This window comes from Artibeus jamaicensis, unplaced genomic scaffold (genome assembly GCF_021234435.1).
Source record: "Artibeus jamaicensis isolate MK-2021 breed Jamaican fruit bat unplaced genomic scaffold, CSHL_Jam_final contig_3182, whole genome shotgun sequence".
Classification (NCBI taxonomy): Eukaryota; Metazoa; Chordata; class Mammalia; order Chiroptera; family Phyllostomidae; genus Artibeus; species Artibeus jamaicensis.
Genome location: NW_026521742.1, coordinates 64668 through 80039, shown reverse-complemented (window position 1 = coordinate 80039; position 15372 = coordinate 64668).

Below are 15372 nucleotides of genomic sequence, written 5' to 3'. Positions count from 1 at the left end.
ATTGAGGGAGCTGCGGCTTTGCTCAGGGCCCCAGACAGTTCATCCTGCGCTGACCAGCACAACTGCTAGGAGGGAATTTTAAGATGGTTCCTATAAACTTAGCCCCCTGGTGTTATTCCCATGATTATGTGACATTATACGGCAAAAGGGACATTATCCAGTGAGGCCCAGCCACACTCTGCTGAGCCTCTTCTGAATTAGGCATTAACCTTGGTCTACAAAGACTTGAACAAACACTAACATAGTTTCCAACAGCTCAAGGCCACATCCCTAGGATGACCCTACACCCCCTTGAAGTGCCTGCCCAAGAAAGCTCAAGCCTGTCAAAAAATTAATTATTTGTTCCAGCCAATACCCGAGAGTAGAGCCTCTCTCTCCCAATCTCTCTGAGAGAATAGAATCTTAACCTCAATAATCATCAGCTAGCAGGCATAGCTGGCCTGATTTACACTAACTGACCCTTTGCAATTTTCGCTTCCCTGATGCTACTCGAACCCTGCTCACACCCTCATTCCCATCACTCCACCGCATTCCCCCTTCAAGAATCCCATCCCCCCTGTACATATTGGAGCTCAGTTCAGTTCACATTGGACTCCTTTCCCTATTGCAATAGTTGTTACTGATTAAAATCTGTCCTTAACACTTTAACTAGCATCCACTTTTGTTTATCTTTGACAGAAGTCAGAGAGATTCCAAGTGAGAATAATCTGACCCACTGTGGCTGGTCTGAAGATGGAGGGGCCATTTCAAGGAATGGGGGGCAGCCACTAGAAGCTGAGAGCCCACAACAAAATGAGGACCTCAGTCCCAGGAACTGAATTCTGCCACTGAATTTCCTTAGAAGTGAATTCTTTCTAGAGCCTCCAGGTGAGAACCCAGCCACATCTCGACATTATTACCCTTGGGATATTTTGAGCAGAAAACCAGGTAAAGCCCACCTAGTGGGCTTTAAATTTGAGGTTCCCTCATCCCCCTCCTCAGGTTTGATTAATTTGCTAGAGCAGTTCACAGAATTCAGAGAAACATTTATGTTTACCAGTTTATTATAACTGATACCGATGAACAGCCAGATGAGAGGTGTCTAAGGTGAGGTCCGGAAAATCCCAAGCACAGGAGCCCCTGTTCCCATGGACTGGGGTGCACCGCCGTCCCGTCATGTGGGTACAGTCGCCACCCAGCAAGCTCAACCGATCTCATGGTTCAGGAGGTCGGTGGGTGGGGCTGAAACTTCCAAACTTCTAATCACTTGGTCTTTCTGGTGACCCATCCTGAGGCCATCTGAGGGCCCCACACTAAGTCACCTCATTAGCATAAACTCAGGTGTGCTCAAAAAGGGGCTCCTGCCCTGACTGGTTGTCTCGGTGAGTTGAACATCACCCCACAAAGTGAAAGGTCATCCCTTCAATTCCCGGTCAGGGCACATGCCTGGGTTTTGGGCCAGGTACCCCCAATCAATGTTTATCTTGCACATCAATGTTTCCTTCTCTTTCTCCCTTCCTTCCTCTCTGAAAATAAATAAATAGAATCCTTTTAAAGGGAGGGAGGTCCTCCATAAGAGTAACTGAAGACACTCTCATCCCTCAGGAAACTTCAAGGGTTTCAAGAGGTTCTGTGCCAGGAACAGAGGACAAAGATCAAACGTATTGCTTATTGCTCCACACATGTAATAGTGTGCTATCTTTTGCGTGAAAGAAGGGAAAATATAAATATATACCCATTATAACTGTTAAACATTACAAAATAAAACATGAAAAGGATAAATCAGAAAATAATCCACTTGATTATCTTCTGATTTAAGGGGCTTTAAGGGGAATAGGTGGAAGTGATATTTCTCTGAGCACACACCTTTTTGTATAGTATGAAAATATGGTTATATTCCACATATCCAAATATAAAATTAAATCAGCAAGAATGGAAAGGAGGCAAGTTAAAACTGAAAGCAAACTGAAACAATGAAGCCAATTGTATTTCAAGTAAGTACTATAACCACAATGAAAGAAAGAATGAAGAACCAATTTGACTACATTGAACCCAATAATATTTGACGCGACATCCCCTCAGCTGGGGACAGAGATGTGGTGAGAAGTGGGGAGAATTACAAGCAAATCCTGAACTCTTTTTAGAAGGTCTGCTGTTTGTAATGGTGTGGGGCAAACAACTGAGAAACCATTTTAGACACAATAAACTGTTTCAGATATAACATAGGGTTGAGCACTCGCTCAACTGCTAGGCTAGGTGGCCAGGATTCTCACTGAGGAAGAAGAGGCATACAAACATGGAATGGGGCAGGCAAGAAATAACCCTGTGAGGAGGTATCAGGGGAAATTCATGATTTCTAAAAGATGTGTATGAATGTGTATAGACATGTTTTCTTTCACACACATTTATGAAGATGCAAATATATACACATATGTACACGTGTGTATTCATGCATATATTTCCTAGACCTGTCCATTAAAAGAGCGAAAGAGCAAGGACACATTGCTACTTCAGTAGCAATGAGGACACCTGCTCCTCCAAACGTGACCTTGAATAGCATCACCACTGAAAGGGTCAGGCTCCTCGGAGGAATGACTGAGCCCGGGGCTGGTACGAGATATGTTTGGAATTCCTTGCTACATCAGAAAGCAAGGAAGTGCTAAATGTCAATAATAAATTAAAAATGTTTAAAGGAGAAAGGTCAAAGGAGTCCCTACTAGCAAATATGGGGCAATTTAAACACAAAAATAATTAAGTATTAAATGGTAAATCATGGGAAAAATAGGAATTCATGAGGCCATACCATGAGTGTATAAATACATAAATGGGAGAAGGTCTCTCGTTCACAGAAGAACACTGAGGGCAGAACAGAAAGCATGGAGGAGTCCCGGAGTTAGCAAGTCACTGTTTGAGAAGATTGGCATAGGCGACAGTCATCAGGGGATGCTAAATCGGGGGCAGTTTTGATAAAGAACATAGTATTTGCTGCTTATCGATGCAGCAATGATGACCATATTTTGCCACGTATGATGCATACATCTTGCCAAATTTTCAAAGGAAAAATAAGGATGCACATTGTACATGGGTAGTACTAATTCCATATCTATATAAATGTTTTTAATCCTTTTATTTATGCAAATGCATTAAAAGTATAAGTCTAGAAGGCAATAATAATATCCATATGCAAAATAATGCCCTGGAATATGATAATTGGTTTTGTTGCTAAATATAAATAAACAAATAATTGAATTAAAAAACTAAAATGAAAGTTCTTTTCCTGAAAGTTTGGGCCCAAAATGTGGGTGCTCATTATACATGGCAAAATATGGTATACAGGGAAGTACTTAGGGGTAAATGACCGTGGCCTACTTAACTCACTTTAAGATGGTTCAGGGGAAAATCTGTATTTTTCTATTGTCCTGCTTTTTGTAAGTTTGAAATTATTTCCAGATAGTTTAAAGAGAAAAGAGCCACTGTACAGAAAGTCTCAGATTAAAGCTGCAGAAGAATGCAGTTTTCACCCAAAGCAAGGGTCAGGGCCCGACTGAATAATCATAGCAGATGAGGTGCTGAACTAGGGGACTCCAGCAGTTAGGGCACAGAGGCTGCACCTCAGGTAGCTGAGGAGGGAATGGACCTGAAGAGCCTGTTAGAGGTGTCCATTGTGACCGAAGAGATGAATGTCCACCACAAAGCCCGATCCAAGAGGGCTCCCACCACTAATGCACTCCTGGCTTTGTCCATCCCCAGCCTGGGCCAATCTACCAGGCTTAGGCCACTGTCAGCCTGGAGAACAAGCCTCCAGCACTGGTGATGTCCACACACAGGTTCCGGATCTCCGATAGCAGCCCTGTTGATCCTGACCTGTTGCAGCTTCTTCTTCACTCCAATCCTGACTGTAATCCCCTCCTGTGACCTTGCCTGCATCTGGTGACTTCTCCCTCCTCCCAGCATTCAGATAATGGCCCTCCTCCAGGTTTTCTGGCTTGGCGTGTCTTGCCCTGGCCCTGACTCTTTAGTATCCTGATGACTCAGGGCTCTGGCTCTCGGTCCTAGGGCTCCACCCTGCCTATGTTCTGGTCCCCTCGGCTAAGGTCCCACACAAGAGACGAATGGGGATGTTTAACCCAGAACCTGCCAGGTTACCAGGTCTTGACCTTCTATCCCCTGCCCTGTGAAAGGACAGCTTGGGCCTTCTGGTTCTATGAACCCAGCTACTGACACAGCCATACCTGCAGGGCACTGCAGATACATAGTGGCACGTGAAGTTGCAAACAGGGAATTGGTCTGAGTAGCTGATACTGTCTGTGGGGAATTGCCTCTGACTGCAGAACACACCCAGCCTGTCCCAGCCCTGAAGTCCGCCTGCCTTACCCGCTCTCGAAGTCGGGGATTGTTTGGAAAGCACAAGGGAGGAACATCAGAAACAGGTTGCTCAATAGACGTGATGCATGGAGTCCCAAGTTTCCAGCTAACACTTGCTTCCCAACCTGTAACATGTGAACTTGAAGCAGATGGTTCTGAAGTCTACTTGCAATTTCCACTGCTTGCTGCCTTTGTCCTCGTGCCATTGTTTCACCTCTTCAGCTTCAGTTTCCTAATCTGTGACATAGAAATAATACATGTTAGCCCCCTACAGCAGCAGCTGGAACATGATAGGTGCTCAAAAAAGTAACCCCTGATTTGAAAAAGAATCATTAATAAATGCTTAAACTAGCAAGTGAAAGCTTGATGAGAAAGAGGGTATGTATATGATCTTTAAGCATCTCCCTATAAATGACTAATTAATTGGAAAAAAGGAAAATAATAAAAGGAAACCTACAAGCAGGAGTAAATGTTTGCAAATCATATATCTGATAAAGGATTTATATATGAATTATAGAAAGAACTGACTTCCTGCAACTCAACAACAACCAAATGCAACTCAAATTTACTGAATAGACATTTCTCCAAAGATACACAAATTCGCAATAAGCACATTAAAGGATGCTCATCGTTAATCATTCATCATTAGGGAGATTCAAATCAAAACCACAATGAGATATAACTGTACACCCATTAGGATGGCTGTTATTAAAACAAAAATGAATCAAGAAAAAAATAAGTGTTGGCAAGATGAGGAGAAATTGGAATGCATGTGCACTGCTGGTGGGAATGTAAAATGGTACAGCCATGCAGAAAAAGGGAAAAACCGCTGTGGCAGTTTTTCAAGAATTTGAAATAGAATTGCCATATAGTAATAATTGCAACTCCACTCTGAGACATATACTCAAAGAAATGAAAGCAGGGACTCAGATATTTGTATTCCAATGTTTGTAACAACATTATTACAGTAGCTAAAACATGAAAACAGCCCAAGTGTCCATCAACAGATGAACAGATCAACAAGATGTGGTATATACATAGAGTGGAATATTATTCAGTCATAAAAAGGAATGAAATTCTGATAAAGCCACAATACGGATGGTCTTTAAAACATGTTTAGTGGAATAAGGCAGACACTGAAGGATGAACACCGTATGATTCCACTTATGTGAGGTACCTAGAAAAGCAAATTTACAGAAAGAAGAACAGAGGTTATGGGGGAGGGGTGAAATGGGGAGTAATTGTTTAATGGGTACAAGTTCCACTTTCAGATAATAAAAAAGTTCTGGATATATATGCTGATGATGGTTGCACAACATTGTGAATATACTTAATGCCACTGAATTATTACCTTAAAACAGTTAAAATGATAAACTTTAGGTTATATATATTTTACCACAATTTTTATTTATATTATTTTTAATTATACTTTGGTTATGCTATTTAAAGTTATCTCAATTTTTCCTCCTTTGTCACCCTTTACCCAGAGCCTCCCACTTTCTCAGGAAATCCCCACAGCTTCATAAATGTCCATGGTATGTGTATAAGTTCTTTGGCTACTCCATTTCCTATACTGTAAGTTACATCTCCATGGCTATTCTGTAACTACCTATTTGTACTTATTTTCTTTAAATATATTTTATTGATTATGCTATTACAGTTGTCCCATTTCCCCTTCATTCCCCTCCACCCTGCACACCCTCTCCCACCCACATTCCCCGCCTTTAGTTCATGTCCATGTATCACAAGTTCTTTAGCTTCTATATTTCCCATACTATTCTTGCTCTCCCCCTATCTATTTTCTACCTACCGTCTATGTTACTTATTCTCTGTACCTTTTCCCCTTCTCTCCTCCTCCCACTCCCCTGTTGCTAACCCTCTATATGATCTCCATTTCTATGGTTCCACTCCTGATCTAGCTGTCCTCTTAATTTGCTTTTGTTTTAGGTGTGGTTGTTAATAACTGTGAGTTTGCTGTCCTGTCACTGTTCATATTTTTCATCTTCCTTTTCTTAGATAAGTCCCTTTAACATTTCATATAATAAGGGCTTGGTGATGATGAACTCCTTTGAACTTGACCTTATCTGAGAAGCACTTTCTGTGCCCTTCCATTCTAAATGAAAGCTTTGTTGGATAGATCAATCTTGGATGTAGGTCCTTGCCTTTCATGACTTGGAATGCTTCTTTCTGGCCCCTCCTTGCCTGTAAGGTCTCTTTTGAGAAATCAGCTGACAGTCTGATGGGAACTCCTTTGTAGGTGACTGGCCCCTTATCTCTCGCTGCTTCTAGGATTCTCTCCTTCATTTTCATCTTGGCTAATGTAATGATGATGTGCCTTGGTGTGTTCCTTCTTGGGTTCAACTTCTTTGGGACTCTCTCAGCTTCCTGGATTTCCTGGAAGTCTATTGTCTTTACCAGATTGGGGAAGTTCTTTTTTATTATTTGTTCAAATAATTCTTCCACTTGTTGCTCTTACTCTTCCCCTTCTGGTACCCCTATAATTCGGGTGTTGGAGCATTTAAAGATATCCTAGAGGTTCTTAAACCTCTCATTTTTTTTTTTGAATTCTTGTTTCTTCATTTTGTTCTGGTTGAATGTTTCTTTCTTCCTTCTGGTCCACTCCATTGATTTGAGTCCCAGTTTCATTTCCATCACTATTGGTTCCCTGTGCATTTCCCTTCATACTTAGTTTAGCCTTCATTTGTTCGTCTAATTTGTGACTAAAATCAACCAGTTCTGTGAGCATCCTGATCACCAGTGTTTTGAACTGTGCATCTGATAGGGTGGCTATCTCTTTGTCGCTTAGAAGTATTGGCTCTGGGGCTTTGAGCTGTTCTTCTGCTTGAGCCATAATGTTTTGGTCTGTTTGTGCCTGTTATGTGTGAGGGGTGGAGGCTTATGTGTTAACCAGGGCAGGTCAGCCACTTTTCACAAGCAAATTAGGCCCTTCTGGTGCTGATTCCTGGGTGGGTGGGCTTGTGTATGTTCTAGGACCCTGTGGGTCTCCCCAACAAACTCTCCTGTGAGCCTGGAAGCCTCTCCCGGCACCTCAACGCATGAAAGTTTTTCCAGTCAGTGCTTTTAGGCTTTAATTCCTGTCACTGGGGCCCTGGGTTGCGTGGTTTGTCTCACTGCCCTTTTTTTTTTTTTTGCCTGGTTTATCTGTGCATGAATGTGTGTCCACGGTCAGCCAGTCAGCCATCTTGCGAGCCTTAACTGGGTTTTTGTCCCTCGCCCGCCTGGTCTGCTAACCACCGCCTTTCCCTGCCATGACCCCTCTCTGCAGGCCGCCAACTCCTCCCCTCTTATCAGTCTGGATAAATGGTTTGTTGTTGTCAGACTTTGGTACAGTTCAATTTTCTGTCTGTTCTGGTTGTGTTTTCATTTCTAAATCTTGGTTGTCCTTAAATTTGGTTGTGTGAAGAGGTACAGTATTTCCACCTATGCCTCCATCTTGGCCGAAAGTCCCGAACCTATTTGTACTTCTTAATCCCTCGCCTCTTCAGCCATTCTTCCATACACGCCTCCCACCTGGCAACGATCAAAATGCTCTCCATATCCATGATTTTGTCTCTCTTCTTCTTGTTTGCTTAGTTTATTTTCTAGATTCAAGTTGATAGATGTGTATTTATTGCCATTTTATTATTCATTGTTTTGATCTTCTTTTTCTAAACTAAGTCCCTTTTACATTTCTTACAATGGTTTGGTGATGAAGAGCTCCTTTAGTTTTCTCTTGTCCTGAAAGTTCTTTATCTGCACTTTGATTCTAAATGATAGCTTTTCTGGGTAGAGCTGTCTTGACTGTAGGTCCCTGCTTTTCATGACTTTGAATATTTCTTGCCAATCTCTTCTAGCCTGCAATGTTTCTTTTGAGAAATTAGCTGACAGTCTTATGGGAACTCCCCTATAGGTAATTAACTGCTTTTCCCTTGACACTCTTAAGATTCTACTTTATCTTCATTTAACCTTTGGCATTTTATTATGATGTATCTTGGAGTGGGCTTCTTTGGGTCCATCCTGTTTGGGTCTCTCTGTGCTTCCTGGACTTGCACATCTATTTCCCTCACCAAATTCAGAAAGTTTTCTTTCATTATTTTTTCAAATACATTTCCAATTCCTTACTCTTTCTCTTCTCCTTCGGACACCCCCATAATGCAAATGTGGAATGCTTGAAGTTGTCCCACAGGTTCCTTACACTATCCTCATTTTTTTTATTCTTTTTTCTTCTTGTTCTGATTGGTGGTTTTTTGCTTCCTTACGTTCCTAATCATTGATTTGATTCTTGGCTTCACCCACTCTACTCTTGTTTCCCTGTAAATTGTTCTTTATTTCAGTTAGTGTAAACTCCATTTCTGTCTGGATCCTTTTTATGCTGCTCAGGTCCTCACCAAGTTCCTTGAGCATCCTTATAACCAGTGTTTTGAACTCTGCATCTGATAGATTGCTTATCTACATTTTGTTTAGCTCTGGAGTTTGTTCTGTTCTTTCATTTGGGCCATGTTCTTTGTCTCCTCATTTTGGCAGCCTCCCTGAGTTTGTTTCTATGTATATTAGGTAGAGCCTCTATGACTCCCTGTCTTGGTAGTGTGACCTAATCTAGTAGGTGTCCTATAGGGTCCAGTGGCACAGCCTCCACTATCACCCAAGCTGGGTACTCGAGGTGCATCATCTGAGTGGGCTAAGTACACCCTCCTCTCATAGTTCAGCCTTGACTGCTGTTGGTAATGCCAATGGGAGGAATTTACCTAGGCCAGTCAGCTGCAAGGACTGGCTGTGACCACCACCAACCTCCACTCTCTGTGGAGGATCTGCTGTGCAGGGGCATAATGGTAGTAACTCCAATGTGGTCTATAGATTTCCATTGGTTGTATAGGGTCTGAGGTTTCCCAGGTGGTATAGGCCAAGGTAAGTCCTGCCCTGTGTTCTGCCTGGGGCCACACTGTGTGAGCTACAACGCAATCTGCAGATGACCACTACTTATGCTGGGCATGGAGTTTCCCAGGCAAAGTCAACATGTGAACCTATGCTGACTGCTGGTAGTGCTGGGCCGGGGGCCACCTAGCATGGAGTTTGGGGGTTGGGGACTTACTGAGGCCAGCTATTGTTTGTTTGAGAGAATCTAGAAAGTTGTGAAGCATGAGCCAAGATTAGACATTTGTATGGAAAAGCTACTGTTAACAGCCTGAGCAGGTCAGTAATTTGGAGCCTCAGGGGATCTCGGTATGGGGCAAACATTGTTAACCAGATTGATAGAGTCTCAGAAATGGCACCTGCCTGCTGGCTCTATGGCTATGTGGGAGGAAGGTTCAGAAAAGGAACAATGGTCTTTGCCCACCTTTCTGTCTAGGAGAAAGCTGTCTCCCAGCTCTTGCCTTGATGCCAGCCACTTCAGTCCCTCCCTTTATTTCACTGGTGCCTTTCAAGCTGTTACCCCACTGGTTCTGGAGCTCAGAGGGAGTCTGAGCAAGTCTGTGTGTGGGTTCTGTAAGAGGAACTGCTTGGAACTCTAGAACTTTCTTCCACTGACTTAATCCCTGCTGGTTTTTGCAGCCAGAGGTTATGGGGACTTATCTTCCTGGCACTGGAACTCTGGGCTAAAGGGTCTGGTGTAAGGCTGAGACTCCTTGTTCCTGAGATATCTCTCCTAAATTTTTATCCACCAGATGTGGATGTGGTGGATAAACTCAATTTCTGATGGTTCTGAGTTATGGTTGTTCTATATTGTAGTTGTAATTTTGATGTGGTTGTGTGAGGAGATCAGGTGTGTTTACTTACTCCACCATCTTGACTGGAAGTCTCTTTACCACAATTTTAAAAATGTAGACAGGGTGTACTAAGGTTTGAAACAATATGGTTCCTTGTGAATGCTCCAACCGTTGGTGGGGCTCACTTCTACAACGGTGCCCCACACTGAGAAAACACTGGTAAGAATAAAATCAAAACTGAGCAGGCCAGAAACTAGAGAAAAGAATAGAGGCAAAGGAAACAAAGATTTAGACCTTTTTTTTCTAAAAGGTCTAGACAGTAAAAAAAAGGGAGGTGGCTAGAAAGTAAATATTTTTGGCTTGTAGACTGTAGCGTACATGTTGCAATTCCTCAATTTTGCTGATTTAGCCTCAGAGAAGCTATAAAGAATATGTTAATGAACAGGCAATGCTGTGTCCCAAGAAAACTGTATTTACAAAAACCGGTGGCCATGGGTCTAATCCTTGGTCTAAATAAAAGTGTGGGAGGGAAACAGAGTCAGTAAGCTACCATATTTTAAAATATTTTATGAAAACAACAAAAAAGGGGACTCTGTAAAGTTAGAAAAACCGTCCTTAACCACACAACTCCTTCTAAAACTTCCAGAAAATGAATTTCATATAAAAATAAACACTAGAAAATTATTGAGGTCAATATAAAGTTGTTATTTTAAAAAAGGAGCAGGGCCTGCCTGGTGTGGCTAGTGGATTGAGCATGGGCCTGTGAAGCAAAGGGTCATTGGTTCGATTCCCAGTCAGGACACATGCCTGGGTTGCAGGCCAGTTCCCAGCAGGGACACACGAGAGGCAACCACACGTTGATGTTTCTCTCCCACTCTTTCTCCTTCCCATCCCCTTTGTCTAAAAATAAATAAACAAAATGTTCATTAAAAAGGAGCAGATAATATTTCCATAACCTGATGACAGTATGTCAGAAATACATGCCCACAAAACAGCTCAAATTATGATTTTTTAAATCAGCTAAAAATCATTCAAACTATGGAAAACATAGTAAATGAATTAGAAAAACTCAGAAATGAGTGAATAACTAAAAAGGAAAAGGAAAAAGCAAAGACTAACTTAGAAGACAGAATAAAATGTCTTAAGGGAAACAGGAGGAAGAAAAAGAATTTAATAGTAGAGAAGTCATAGATGAGCACAAGATGATTTGAATGACAAGGACCAATATGGAAGAGACAAAGAACAGCCAATACAGAGTGTATACATCTCTGAAGCAAGTAAACAGAATACATATGACAAGCAAGAGCACATTATGCTGAGTGACATGAGCCAGGCAGTGAAAGACAAACACCATATGATCCCACCTATAAGTGGAATCTAATCAACAAAACAAAGCACAATTATAACCAGAGACATTGAAATAAAGAACAAACTGACAGGAACCAGAGGGGAGGGGGAAGGAAGATAACAGAGGAAAGAAGGGGAAGGGTTGTCAAGGAACATGTATAAAGGACCCATGGACAAAGCCAAAGGGGGGCGAAGTTTGAGAGTGGGAGGTGGGGGTGGGTGAGGTGGGGGAAAGTAGTGATGGGAAAATGGAGACAACTGTACTTGAACAACAATAAAAAAAGAAAAGAGAACAGTATATATTTAAAACTCAAGTTATATATCTTTATATGAAATATGTAATAAATCAAGAAAATATGTAAAATTAAAAAATTAGAAAATGTTCCCGAATTTAAGAAATATTTGAAACTATACACATACTATGTGCCCAAGAATATTTGACCCAAACAACTACTACCAAGACATAGTCTATCTAGTAAATTTAGTATGCTCTCAGAAAAAGTCCTTGGGACATCTAGGGTAAACCTTTGAAAAATAATTAGGAGTTAATTCATTGTCTTGAAAATCGGTAAATAAAGAGAAAGAATTTAAACATTTATTTTGTCTACCCTATGTGTAGTTAATTCCTGGGTATGAAGGTAAATAAACATTAATTTTTTTTTTTAATTTCCCTGGAGCTTAAAGAAAAAGAGCTTTCCCCCACTCCTTCCTTCTGCCCAGGCTTTCCTTTAGAAAACTACTTGCTACTTCCTTTATATATATATGCAGTCTCTTTAAGATGCATATATATAAAAAAAGATGCATATAAATCTTTTTAAAAATTAAGTAGGCTTCTTGCCAGTTTCTCATGCCAGGAATGTTTCTTAAGGCTGAAAATCCATCTCCTCAAAATGTGAACAGTTGTGGTTAAGGGATGCACACTTAAGTAACAAAACTAAAGAAACCCAAAGAAGTGTTACTATAAAGTTCACAACTGTGGATATTTTTAGTGGAGGGGACATGACTATATTTGGAACAAAGCAAAAGGAGAGTTTGTGGAGTGGCTGGCAATGTTCTATTTTTTTTCCTTTAGCAACGGTAGGTATACTGTGCTATGAAGTCAAAAGTACTTCACAACAATTAATTAGTAAATGACATGACAAATGTTATCTACTCGTACACTCTCATTTTAATAAACTACCATGTGCTAGGACTTAATAGGGAGAAAATCAGCCTAGATCTTACCTAAGCAGAGAACATTTCTGTATTAGAATACAGTACTGAAAACTCAATAATGATTTCTAGTGGACAAGTTTTCATACTACTATCAAAAATCTTAGAGCTACTGAAAGTGTTAGAAATATAAATTTGTGACTCACTATTTCTACCCTGGATTCAAGGTATTTTACATGTATTAATTTATAAAAAAAATTTTTCCCTTGCCCTGGCCAAGTGGTTCAGTTGGTTGGAGTGTCATCCTGAACACCAAAGGACTAGAGGTTCAATTTTTGGTCACAGCACATAGTGGGTTTAATGCCCGGTCGGGGCATGTGCAAGAGACAACTGATTGATGTTTCTTTCTCACATCGATGTTTTTCTTTCTCTTCCTTCCTCTCTCTCTCTCTCAAAATAAATAAACACATCCTAGGGTGAGGATTTAACAAAAAAATTTTTCCCTCTGCTAATTAATTGTTTTTCTTTCCACCCACTCCCCCTCCTTCCTCTTTGGCAACCATCAGCTTGTTGCCAGTATCTATGGGTCTGTTTCTGTTTTGTTCATTTATTTTGTTTTGTTTTTCGGATTCCACATATAAGTGAAATCATATGGTATTTGTCTCTCTCTGACTTATTTCACTTAGAATAATGTCTTCTAGGTTGATCTATGTTGTGCCAAATGGCAAGATTTCATTCTTTTTTTATTGCTGAATAATGTTCCATCATAATGTGTGTGTGTGTGTGTGTGTGTGTGTGTGTGCGTGTGTGTGAGTCCAGCCATTGTTAATATAATGAAAATGGTTAGCATGACATTGATGAAAACTGGCAGCCAAGGAGAGTGGACTGGAATGCGCATGTGTGAACAGTGATGACTTCACTGTACTAGTCATTAGGGGCAGTAGACACCACTGAGTGAGCATGTGTACTGTATGGCCATTGCATTCAGAATGACTGAGCAAGTAGAGCAATGAATCTGCATCAAATTTTGCATTAAGCTTGAACATTCCTCTACAGAAACAGCTGGGATGATCCAGAAGGCCACAGCTAGGGCACATAGTGGGTTCAATCCCTGGGCAACTGGTGACTGGCAGCTTCATCACGACAACATGCCTGATCACGCATCACATCTCATGCAGTTTTTTGGCACATCAAATCACCCAGGTGACTCAGCCAACCTCCAGCTCAGATTTGGTGCCCTGAAACTTCTGACTTTTCCCAAAACTAAAATAACCTTTGAAAGAGAAGAGATTACAGACTGTCAATTAGATTCAGGAAAATAAGATGGGCAGCTGACAGTGACTGGGAGAACTTTCCCAAGGTGCCTACTTTGAAGGGGACTGAGGCGTCATTGTCCTATGTACAATGTTTCTTGGATCTTGGATCTTAAAGAAATGTCTCTATTTTTCATCATACTTGGCTGGATGGATACCTTCTGGACAGACTGTGTATGTATGTATGGAGATATGTGTGTGTGTATGGAGATACATGTATATATATCTCCGTACATACATATATATACACACATTTTCTTTATCCATTAAATGTCTTTCAGTGGACACCTAAAATGCCTCCATATCTTGGCTATGGAAAATAATGCTACAATCAACATTGGGGTGCATATATCTTTCCCAACTAGTGGTTTTATTTTCTTTGGATAAATACCCAGTAGTGGTATTGCTGGGTAGTTCTACTCCTTGTCCTGGGTGGTGGTTATGAAGCTATTCTTTTTGTAACTATTCATTAAGCTAGGAATAATAATATAAATTCTCTTTATAATCCATCTCCTGTAATTTATGTTAATGTGGGGTTTTTTTAAATGTTTTGTTTTACAATTTAACAGAGGTAAAAAGATTAAGATTATTTAAACCAAGTCCTCTAATTATTGCTTTCTCAAAAAATTCTGCACGGAACTAAACAAAAGCGACTTGCGAGTGGCTTGGATGGAGGTTGGAATCAAGGGTAACTTCTAGATTTATGTAACAGGGCAGGGTGACAATTGCAGAAACATCATAAGGCCATGCAGAGCTTGCAGCTAAAAACCAATGCTTGTCTAGTTTTCAGTGACAAGAGAATACTTCCGCAGACGATTAGGAAGAAGAAGGACATGAGCCAGATCCTGAGGCACAATTTTGATACTTGAAGAGGGCACGCAGTAAAGCAGACGGCACAGGATACACAAACACACAGACATGGGAAAATACAAAAATATCTTCAAGGAATGTTCTTTCAGTTGCTAACTTTACTCATCCTTCAAGTCCAAACATTACTTTCTGAGAGGACCTCCCTGATTCTCCCAGACTTGGTCAGTTCTCGGTTATGTGCTCTCTCAGTGAATCTCATCTCTACCTCTAACCATAGTTGTAATCAAACAATGAACTGTGAAGTTGGTCATCTCGCATCTCTCCCCCTAGCACATAAAGCTTCCAAAAGGCAGGGACACTGGATGACAGAGTCACATCTCATCACCACTGCCCAGCTTTTGGCTTGCACGGTAGACACACAACAAAAATGCGTTGATTAATGAGTGAGTAAACCCATTGGCTGGAATGGAGAGTTGTGCAAGAGCTTAATAAAGCTGGACATTTTACAGGGGGCTAGACTGTAAATGACCTAGAATGCTGGGGTTAAGTGCTTAGATTTTCATTATTCTATTTTTATTTGACAACAGAAATACATTGTCTCAGATTTCTGGAAGCTAGAAACCCAGAGTCGATTACATTCACCAGTTTACAGGTGGAAACAGCACTGGTTCCTCCTGAGAGCTGTTCTCAGGTCTCTCTCC